Raw genomic sequence first — 10,218 nt, forward strand, 5'->3', positions numbered from 1 at the left:
AAAACAAACAAAAAGCGCGATATAGGACTTGTATGGGGGCCTTCCTCGAATTTTCAATGTCGTCGAGACGGGTCCACAAAAATCAACGCCGCAAATTGAAAATGGGCGGAGAGCACGGAGCCGGTCTGCGGGTAAATTTCCCATCAGTTGCGTCAGCAGTCGAGGCTTGCATTTAAAGCAGCGGATACACGATCGAACTGTCTGACTGCAGACCTCCTGAGCGTTTACGATCCAAACACTCTGTCGAAGGATGCTCACAAGTGCTCGTGGGCCGACATGAAAATTGATATGGTGCAGATGACGAACATAGCTCCGCACGAATTGCGAACGCTTCGTCAAAAGCAACGGAAACTTGGCATCGTATGATATAGGAGCTTTAGCTAGTCGCCCCCCTACTCTCAACAACGAAAAAGTACACCAAGTACCAGTGTCTTCATGGATGAAAGGGTTCAACCGCTGAAGACTAGGACCAACTCTAGATCCTTTCCGAACTTTCTCGATTTCCTCACGATACTCGTGATGTTGGATAACTTCAACAATTTTGCGAAAGGCTTCATCATACTCGGTCGGTGAAACCGTTTTTTCAAACGTTATGCTCGGGTTCTTACATTTTCTTATAAAGCGGAACATATAACAAAACACTCTAAGCAGCTTGAGGTGTGACGAGAATCCCTCGATGACATCTACCAAATCCGAAATTTCTACCGCAGCGGTCAGCCCGACCGCGTTCTTCCTCTTCTCCATCTCGACATCTTCTGTAGGCTCGAAATGAGGGTTTTTTGGCCAGGTCTCTTCTTCATCCTTCAAAAATGATGGTCCTTCAAACCAGATTGACTGGACGATTTCTTTGACGTCACAACCTCTTGACACAATATCTACAGGGTTCTGTTTTGTAGGGACATGCCGCCACGTAGCTTCATCTGACCACTCCTGAATCTCAGCCACCCCTATTCGAAACGAACGTCGACAACGAAGATGGATGCGACCGAATCCAGTGAAGAGTTACTTCAGAGTCTGACCAATAAACAGCTCGTTCGATAGGGACCTTTAATAGGGGCTTGATTCTGTGACAGAGATCCGCGAGAAGGTGAGCGGCACATAACTCAAGCCGTGGGAGCGTTTTGGTCTTGAGCGGCGCTACTTTGGACTTTGAAGTCAACAATGATATTTTTAAACCTTCTGCAGTTCTGCTACGGACATAGACGCACGCTCCATAAGCTCTCATGGAGGCGTCAGCGAAGGCATGTATTTGGATCGGTGACATCGGATCGGAATACACAAACCGAGGTATGGATATCTCTTCCAATTGAGACAGTGTATTTTTCAACATATTCCATGCTGTTTCCAAATGCATCGGAATCGACTCATCCCAATCTAGTTTGTTAAGCCAAAGTTCCTGCAATAGGATCTTGCCCTTTATGACGATAGGACTTAACAATCCAAGGGGGTCGAACAGCTTCGATGTCACCGACAGTATGTTCCGTTTTGTCGCTCGGAGACCCATGACTTCATTGTAAATTTTAAACTGAAAGGCATCTTCCTTAGGCAACCATGAGATTCCTAACGCCTTAGTCGATTCTGAATCCGAGATCGTTATGGGTTTTGCTGTGCTCTCAGATGCGGTGATTTCAGGTGAGTTCGAAAACCACTTCGCTAACTTAAACCCTGCGGTCTGAAGAACCTGAGATACTTCGGACTTAATTGCCCTTAGCTCCTCTACGCATGCAGCACCAGTCAACATGTCATCAACGTAAAAGTCGGACCCAATAACGTCAGCAGCTTTAGGGAATGATAGCTTCACAGACTCACTCAACCTTTTTAAACACCGGATAGCCAAAAAAGGGGCTGGTCCAGTCCCATAAGTCACGGTGTTAAGCTTGTATAATCTCAAGGACTCAGATGGGTCTCTTCTCCACACTATCATCTGAAACTGCCTATCCGCTTCATTCACCATCACTTGGCGATACATCTTTTTCACATCGGCAGTCAGGGCGAACCTGTGCAGACGGAAGCGGAGCAGTGTTGAGTATAATTGCTCTTGAATGGTTGGTCCGACCATCAGAATCTCATTCAAGGCCACCTGAGAGGACGTCTTCGACGACGCATCGAACACGACGCGAAGCTTGGTGGACGTACTTTGGGGCCGAAGGACACACTGATGTGGAATTACGTAGTGTGGAGTAGAAGGAACCGTATTGTCAGTCGGTGACATATGTCCTAAGGAGAGGTACTCTTCCATGAATTCCAAGTACATTTTCTTCAACTCAGGGTCACGAGACAATCTTCTTTCGAGCGACAAAAACCGCCGTTTAGCAACCTCAAAGGAGTTGCCCAAACAATTTGGATCTGATTTAAACGGCAGCCTTACTTCAAACCGACCTGATGGCAATACCTGAGTCGTCTTCCGAAAGTGATTTTCACATAACGTGTGCTCAGGCGAAATAATTTTCTTTTGAGATGGCATTTCTTCCAGTGACCAGAATTTTTGCAAGGTCCTATCAATGGAAACTAACAGCTCTTCACTGCAACTCAAACTGTTTGCCGTTTGGGGGGGCAGAACTTTTGGAAACATATTTTCCCGAAACAACCCAGCCAAGAAGGGTCTTCTGAAGAGTTAGTCAGGACCTGCTTGATTTGACCAACAGCTAATAACTCAAAGAATGATTCAGCTCCAATCAGCATATCTATTCTTTGTGGCTTGTAGAAATAGGGGTCTGCCAGTGGTAGGTTCTCTGGGATTTTCCAATCAGTTACATTAACTGACTGGTCAGGATGATAACCTGAAATTGATTTCAGGATCCAAAAATCAAAGGAGAACTCACTACCATTTATGCGCGACTTCACCACAGTGTGTATTTTATTCTTTACTTGAGAATTGGATTCACCAATACCAAGCAAGGTAATACACGACTCCTCTCTACGGATCTGTAAGCGGTGGGCGAGGTCTTCCGTGATGAAGTTTGTTTGGGATCCAGAGTCAAGGAGAGCTCTGGCCAAAACGTGTTCACCATTTTTTGTTCTGACACTTACGATCGACGTAGCCAAAATCACCCTGTCCAACGAAGTCGCATGCAGAGCATGAGAGGTGGAAGGGTGGTCCTGATTTAAAGGAGGAGACGAACTCTCTGGGGGTGGCGGCAACGCGAGACTATTATCAGTCACTGTGTATCGATGCAACAATGTGTGATGTGAGCGGCCACAAACTCGACATTTGGCGACCTTGCATCTTACAACAGTGTGACCCTTTTGCAGACAATTTATACATAAGGACGCAGACTTTGTGAACTCGAACCTTTGCATAACCGAGAGACGTGAAAATGGCGTGCAGTTGGCCACTACATGGTCTCCCGAATTGCAATAGCTGCATGTTCGCTGAGCTCTACTGTTGGGGGAGTGGAAGAACAAGCAAATGAACTGCGATTGTGCGACTTGCTTGGCATGACTTTTTCTTGCCTTGGCTTTGTCGACTCTTCCGCAGACAAATGCTGGTATCGACGATTTAAAACTTTTTCAAAGTCGGACCAAAGCGGCAACTTTTCGAAGTCAAGCTGTTCTTCCCACTTCTGTCTAGTCACTGGGTCGACTCTGTTCAAAACGAGATGAATGAGCATTGCATTCGAAATCTTCGTATCGTCTCCTATCGATAATAATGAACCATAGATCGATGACACTGTATCGATGAGGCTTCTTAGGGACGATGCGGACTGTTGCGAGATTTTTGGCAGATTAAACAGTGCGGAGATTTGGTTCGAGAATATTAGACATTCGTTGTCATATACTCGCTTTAGGCTGTCCATGGCCTTTGCATAATTGGCCTCGGTGACTTGGAACGCCTTTATTGTTCCTAATGCTTCATTAGAGAGGCACGAAATTAAATGATTAAATTTTTCGATCACCGGTATACTCTCATCATTATGAACAAGAGTCTCAAAAAGGCTAATAAAATTTTTAAACTCCGAATATTTACCACTAAATTTTGGTAGTGCCAATTTCGGAAGTCGAGCACGAGTTGGGGCTGTAGAAGCTGATACCGAGGGCGGCGGATCGCTTGTTAGCTTCAAGGCATCGATAAGCGACATTATCTTTGCCTTGGTTACAATGGCCATTTCTTCCAGCTCGGCTCCAAATTCATCTTTGCTATCAATTTCTTCTATTTGCTCCTGCAATAGGTTGGCTTTGTTAATAGCAGAATTCAGAACATCGAGTCTGCATTGTAGCTCTGTCAATTGCAATGGAATCGACCCGCCCTCTAATCGATCCTCTAAGCGGCGAATGCTTTTGACTCGGTTTCTGAGCTTACTTTTTAAGTCATCGAGAACAGACTTATTTTCTTGTGCCATTTTACTATTTATAATCTACGCGACGAAAACCAATATTTTTGTAGATAAAGAAATAATAAATGTTCAAACAAGAACGAAAATCGAGAACGACAATAATTGAATGTCGAGGCACGAGGTGTATAGTTGGTTGCAAGTGACAGCCAAAACGATATACCCTCACACTGTAGGGTAGCGCGTAGTTTTCCAACTGAGAGCCGAAAGCAATATACCTAAGAATGTAGGGTAGCGCGTCACTTTCCAACTGAGAGCCAAAACAATATACCCTAAGAATGCAGGGTAGCGCGTCACTTGCGAAGTGACAAGAAAAACAATATACCCTCGAAAAACAGGGTAGCGCGTCACTTGGCGCTCCGTTTTGATCAAGCGCGGCAACGAAATTCTCCCACCAAATACACAGCAAGCAACGGTGGATAAGCGAAAGCGAGAGACGAAAAGAATGCACCGGTGCAGCTGCTTGTATGTATGTATGTATGTATGGAAGTAAGTGTTATACACCGCGGCTTGGGTTAACGAACCAACTTTTTGGCGAATTTCACACAACGAGAGGGGAACGGGGGGGGCGACAGTGATTGCGGTAAACGATGTATATATAATTGTGCGTCCAAATAGCGGTTCAAATAGAGTATGGTATGGTTTTTGTACATATGTGTTATATGGTGTTATATATGTATGTATGTGCACTAATAAATTAAATGCATGCAAATCAAACTCTACTATATCATACGGCTGTGCCAAGAATTGAAAGCGAGGTGCAATTTTTCCAGCACAAGACAATTTATATATGTATTTATGTATGTCTTCGGCTCTAGCTTTCAATTTTTTGCACAAATACCTCAGGCTCTGCGTTCGGATCTTTAAGTCCAGCTGCCACTTTCCTCTTGCAGTCCGTGCAATCACAAGGGGCCATAGATCTTCTAGGTTGCAGCTACGGGGTCTGTGTATGGCGGTAAAACAGCAAGTATAGGCAGGGTAGCAGCAACGGTGAAGCAGCAGGTTTGGCGGCAGGGTAGCAGCCACGATCAGCAACAGGCGGTGAGGGTATTGCGCGGCCTACACGATGGATTTGGCAAGTCTTTTGTTCTTTGATACACACACGACGCGGGCAACGATACAATACTTTTTATTCTATAATATAGAATTAATTAGTTATATTATTTATAACTAATGTTGGCGTATTTTTGTTACACTGTTTTTACACTGTGTCACTGTCACTATTATTTGTTGCCTTTTTATTTATGCTTTACGTCCACCCGGGGGCGCCATGAAAATTTAGAATAGTTTTTCTAATTAAACAAAACCGAAATACTTGGGTGGCGTATAGATTTATTAAAGGCGGGGACGAAATAATTTTAGGTGCGCTCGATCGAATCCAATTTCAACGATTATATTATAAAATTCATTCCACTTCATTCTATGCCTAACTAACCTACGGTGGCAAAGCGGGGCGAATTCGCCTTGAGCGAAAGAGCGAGCTTTTATTGCGCTCCCGCCTTGCCCTAACCTACTTACACTAGACTTCAAACAATTCAAAAATAATCTTAACATAAAACATTAACTAAGACGACGACATGACGAAACAAATGCTTTATATTTCCCAGACGGTAAGCTGTAATCACAAAGTGTTTGGGCTTAACTTCTAGCTGTTTTAATTATCTTTTCAAAATAGCAAAGTTTTACAACCAGACGTAAGATACTACAGTTATATGAAAAAAACAAGCGCTACCTCTGAAAAAAGGTTAAAAAAAAAATACCAGTTTTCTAAAATTCTTCAAAAAAAAGTTCTGCCATAGAAAAAAAAAATATCATCAAACCATTTCTAAGCCCCAAATCTTTAAGAAAAAGTTCGTTTTGTTCCTTGAGGAAAAATCGTGTTGACGTGTTATTAACGAGAAAATTGACTTAGGACAATTCTTCAAGAGGCTTACTTTAGTAGTAATGTAGTCATTAATTTTTACCGTGGCCTGTGTGGTGGTGGTGAGGATCAGGATTATCAGGAGTGGTGACATCGTGGTGTTATCTCTTTGGGTGATATCTCTTTGGGTGAATACTTGGTGATGCGTTAGCTTGTTGACCGGTGCGTCGGTGGTTTGTGAAGATGTGCTGCTTGACTATCGTCATGGTCCAGCTATATATAGTGTATCTCGTTGGGTGGTTTTAGGTCATTTTTTCCTTCCGGGGTGTTTATTTCGCGCGTGGCGTGCGGAGCTTGCATTTTAGGGGCCGGTGTATTTCGATGTGGGTCAGCCGATCGTTTGGGCTCCGTCAGCCCTATTTTGTGACCGGTCATGCCCCACTTACCGCTCTGTTTGTTTATAAGTCAGCCGTGGTGTCTGCTTCGTTCGCAGTGTTGTCGCATCAGTACCAAAGTGCCCACCGTGGGGTGCCATTGTCTTCGACGGAGATTATAGTGTCTTTCCTGCTCTTGGCTGGCTCGCTGGATGTTATTTTTCACTATCGCGAACACTTCCTTGAACCGCGCCGCCTTCCGGAGCGCGGTGTCTGGCGGGCTTCCTGTGCCAGGTGTAACTTCATCATACAGGGCTCCAGGTAAGCGAGGCTCTCCCGTACAGTAGAAAGGCCGGTCGAGATACTGGAGTTCACGGCGAGTGAGATTTCCGGAATTAGCTCGTCCCAAGTGTTCTGGTGCTCCCCCAAAAACTGAGCAATCATGGTTTTGACTGTTCTGTTGGCTCGTTCCGTAGGGTTTTCCTGGGGACAGTACGGGGAGGTGTGTTGTAACTCTATCCCTGCCGTTTGCAGAAAAGTCCGGCTCGTAAATTGTGTACCGTTGTCACACACAAATTGTTTCGGGACTCCGTAGTGGCTGAGTATCCGCTCACGGAAAGCTAGCTCCAATGTGGCGGCGGTGGCTTTCCTAAGCGGCACCAGTTCTACCCATTTGGTAAAGGTGTCGTGGAATACAAGCAGCATGGTGTTCCCTTTCTTGGATCGAGGCAGTGGTCCAACGAAGTCGGCGCATAGCGTTGCAAATGGTTCCTCTGCCTTGCGAGTGAGCATCTGACCCACCGGCTGGCGTTGCTGGGCTTTAAACTTCTGGCAGCTGGTGCAGCTGCGGACGTATTTCCTTACGTCCGAGTAAAGCCCTGGCCAATAGTACCGTTGACAGACTCGGGTTATGGTCTTACGGATTCCTAGATGGCCGGCAATGGGTTGGTCGTGGCATTCTTGGCGGAATCTTGCGCGACGATCCTTTGGTACGCACAGTTTCCATGATGTTTCCTCATTGTGCTCAGTGTTGCGGCCCAGGTGTCGATATAATTCCCCGTTCTCGTGAGTGTAATCGGGTTCGTCCTGAACTTGTTGTATCCTGCACTTGAGCCAGGAGCAGGTTACCTTTACTTCCTCGACTCGCGCGAGGGTTCCCCGGGGTTGTCGGGATATCTGCAACTACGTTCTGCTTACCTGCCCGATAATGTACGTCGTACTTGTATTGTTGGTTCTGCCCACCTTGCTATTCTACCGTAGGGGCTTTTCAGTGTGTTCAGCCATTTGAGTGCGACATGGTCGGTGATCACGTCGAACCGATATCCCTCGAGATAACACCGGAGTTTCCGGATGGACCAGATGACTGCCAGCCATTCTTTGTCGGTCGCGGAGTAGTTTTCCTCTGCCGCGTTGAGTCGTCGGCTGACGTATGCTATAACTCGCTCCTTGCCTTCGATTTCCTGCGTAAGGACTGCGTAAGGACTTTCACGGTAAAATCGGGGCAAGCCAGAACTGGCGCGGAAGTGAGGAGTTCTTTTAGTCGGTCGAAATCAACTTGCTGGGCTTCGGTCCATACCCATGGTAGGTCCTTCTTGAGTAGTCGAGATATCGGTTGGACGACCATCGTGAAGTTTGGTACAAATCTTCGGTACCAGGACGCCATCCCGATGCATTGACGAAGCTCTTTTAGGTTGGTGGGCGGCCGGAGTTCCTTGACGGCGCCAATTTTGTCGGGGTCAGTGTGGATTCCTTCATTGCTGATCATATGGCCGAGATACTTGATTTGGGTTTGAAAGAACGCGCATTTTTCCGCAGTCGGGAATCCGCAGTTCGTTGAAATCTCGCCCAACGATGACAATGTCGTCTAGGTACGCGAAGGCATATGGTTCCATATCGGTCCCAATCACGGTGTCGAGCGCCCGCTGAAATGTCGCCGGTGCCGAGTGTAGTCCAAAGGGCATCACCTTCCATTGGTAGAGGCCTCGGCCCGGTACTGTGAAAGCTGTTGCTTCTCTACTTTCGTAGGCCATGGGGATCTGCCAGTATCCATTTTTCAAGTCGAGGGTGGTGATGAACCGCGCGTTTTGTAGCCGTTCCAAAATATAGTTGATCCTAGGCAGCGGGTATGCGTCGGGGATGGAATGTGTGTTGAGTTGCCGGTAGTCCATGAACATGCGCCATTTCCCATTCTTTTAACGGACGAGTACAATTGGGGCGCTGTGGGGGCTCCGGGAGGGCTCGATGAAATCAACTGGTCCACTTGTTCATCAATTATTCGCATCATTGCTGTCCACGTCCCGTGGAGGCCATCAAAGTTTGGTAGCTCCTCATCTAGAAATGCTTGGATCTGCGGGGCTAAGTTTGGCGTCCACGGCTCCGGGACTGGTTCAGGCTCATGTTCGGTTGGATCGGCTGCTTCGGAGTCAAATGGCTGGCTGGGGTCTTCGGGTAAGAGGGTTGTGTCGAAGGCGCTGTGCGTTTCGATCCTCCGTTGGTAGTCGCTTATGTGGGCGACGATGGGTGTGGTGTCGACCATGGGTACGAGATTTTGGTATGCCGGGTGTAGTACTCGTGTTATACTACAGCCAGACTGGTACGTGAACAGGTGAGTCCTAATGACGCCTCTGGTATCGCAGCAACGACTTGTGTGGGCGACGAAGATCTCGGACATGGCTCTAGGCATGGCTCGTTGCATGGCGCTAAGAATCATGTCAGTACGCGGAAGGTACTCCATTGTGTTGGCGATGATCGGTGTGGCGTCGGCCGTGGGTACGACAGGGCGGCGGTCTGTGCATCGTGGGGGCATCGTCGTGGTTTCCGGGCCCGCGTTGAGGGGCTCTGTGGATATCAGTTCGATTATGGGCCTCGACCAGCGTGGGGTTAGCGTGGCTGTTTCCCGTGTTGCTGGGCTGTCGGATGGTGGTTGCCGTTGTCTTTTTTCGATGCTGATGGTCGGTTTTGAGGGTGTCCGTGCGTTCAATTCTTCCGTTGTGGATTCTGTGCGTGCTTGCTCTGTTGCTTGTCTTGGACCTGGGCTTCCTGTGTCGAGCGCCGGGTTCAAGTGTGTTTGACTCGTGTGTGAGATCCTCGTGGTTTGTTTGGGGTATGTGTCCCGTGTGGTTGGCCTAGGACGCGGTTGCTCCGGAGTGACCGTGGGACTCGTTTTCCCGATTGCTTGGTTGCGGTTTGCTGATGTTGACCTTGGATTCGTGTTCTCCGTTGTGGGCCGGCGTTTCGTATTCGTTGCGATTGGTTTGGGTGTCAAGTGCTGCGTTGCGTTATTGGGTGCCGTGTGCGTTGTGGTAGGTCGTGGACGTAGGTTCGTTGCGATTTGTTGGGGTTTCTGGCATCGGGGTTCGGCGTCTTGTACGTGGATGGTAGTAAGCACGGGTTCAGTGGGCATGGGGTGACGGTCTCGTAGCTGTAGCAGCGTGGATCCGCATTGGAACGTCGTTTCGGTGGCACCTAGGAAGTCCATGCCTACAATAACTTGTCCCAACATGTTTGGCAGGACCAGGAGCGGGATTTGAACCTCTCGTTGATCCAGCTTAATGTGCGCCAGAAGAACTTGTGAGATCTCTCTGACCGAGCCATCGGCCAGGCGTATGCGGATGCAGGTGTATGCAGGTTGGTGTTGTTGTCTAGTTGTCGG

Source organism: Drosophila obscura, unplaced genomic scaffold, assembly GCF_018151105.1.
Source record: "Drosophila obscura isolate BZ-5 IFL unplaced genomic scaffold, ASM1815110v1 contig_180, whole genome shotgun sequence".
Classification (NCBI taxonomy): Eukaryota; Metazoa; Arthropoda; class Insecta; order Diptera; family Drosophilidae; genus Drosophila; species Drosophila obscura.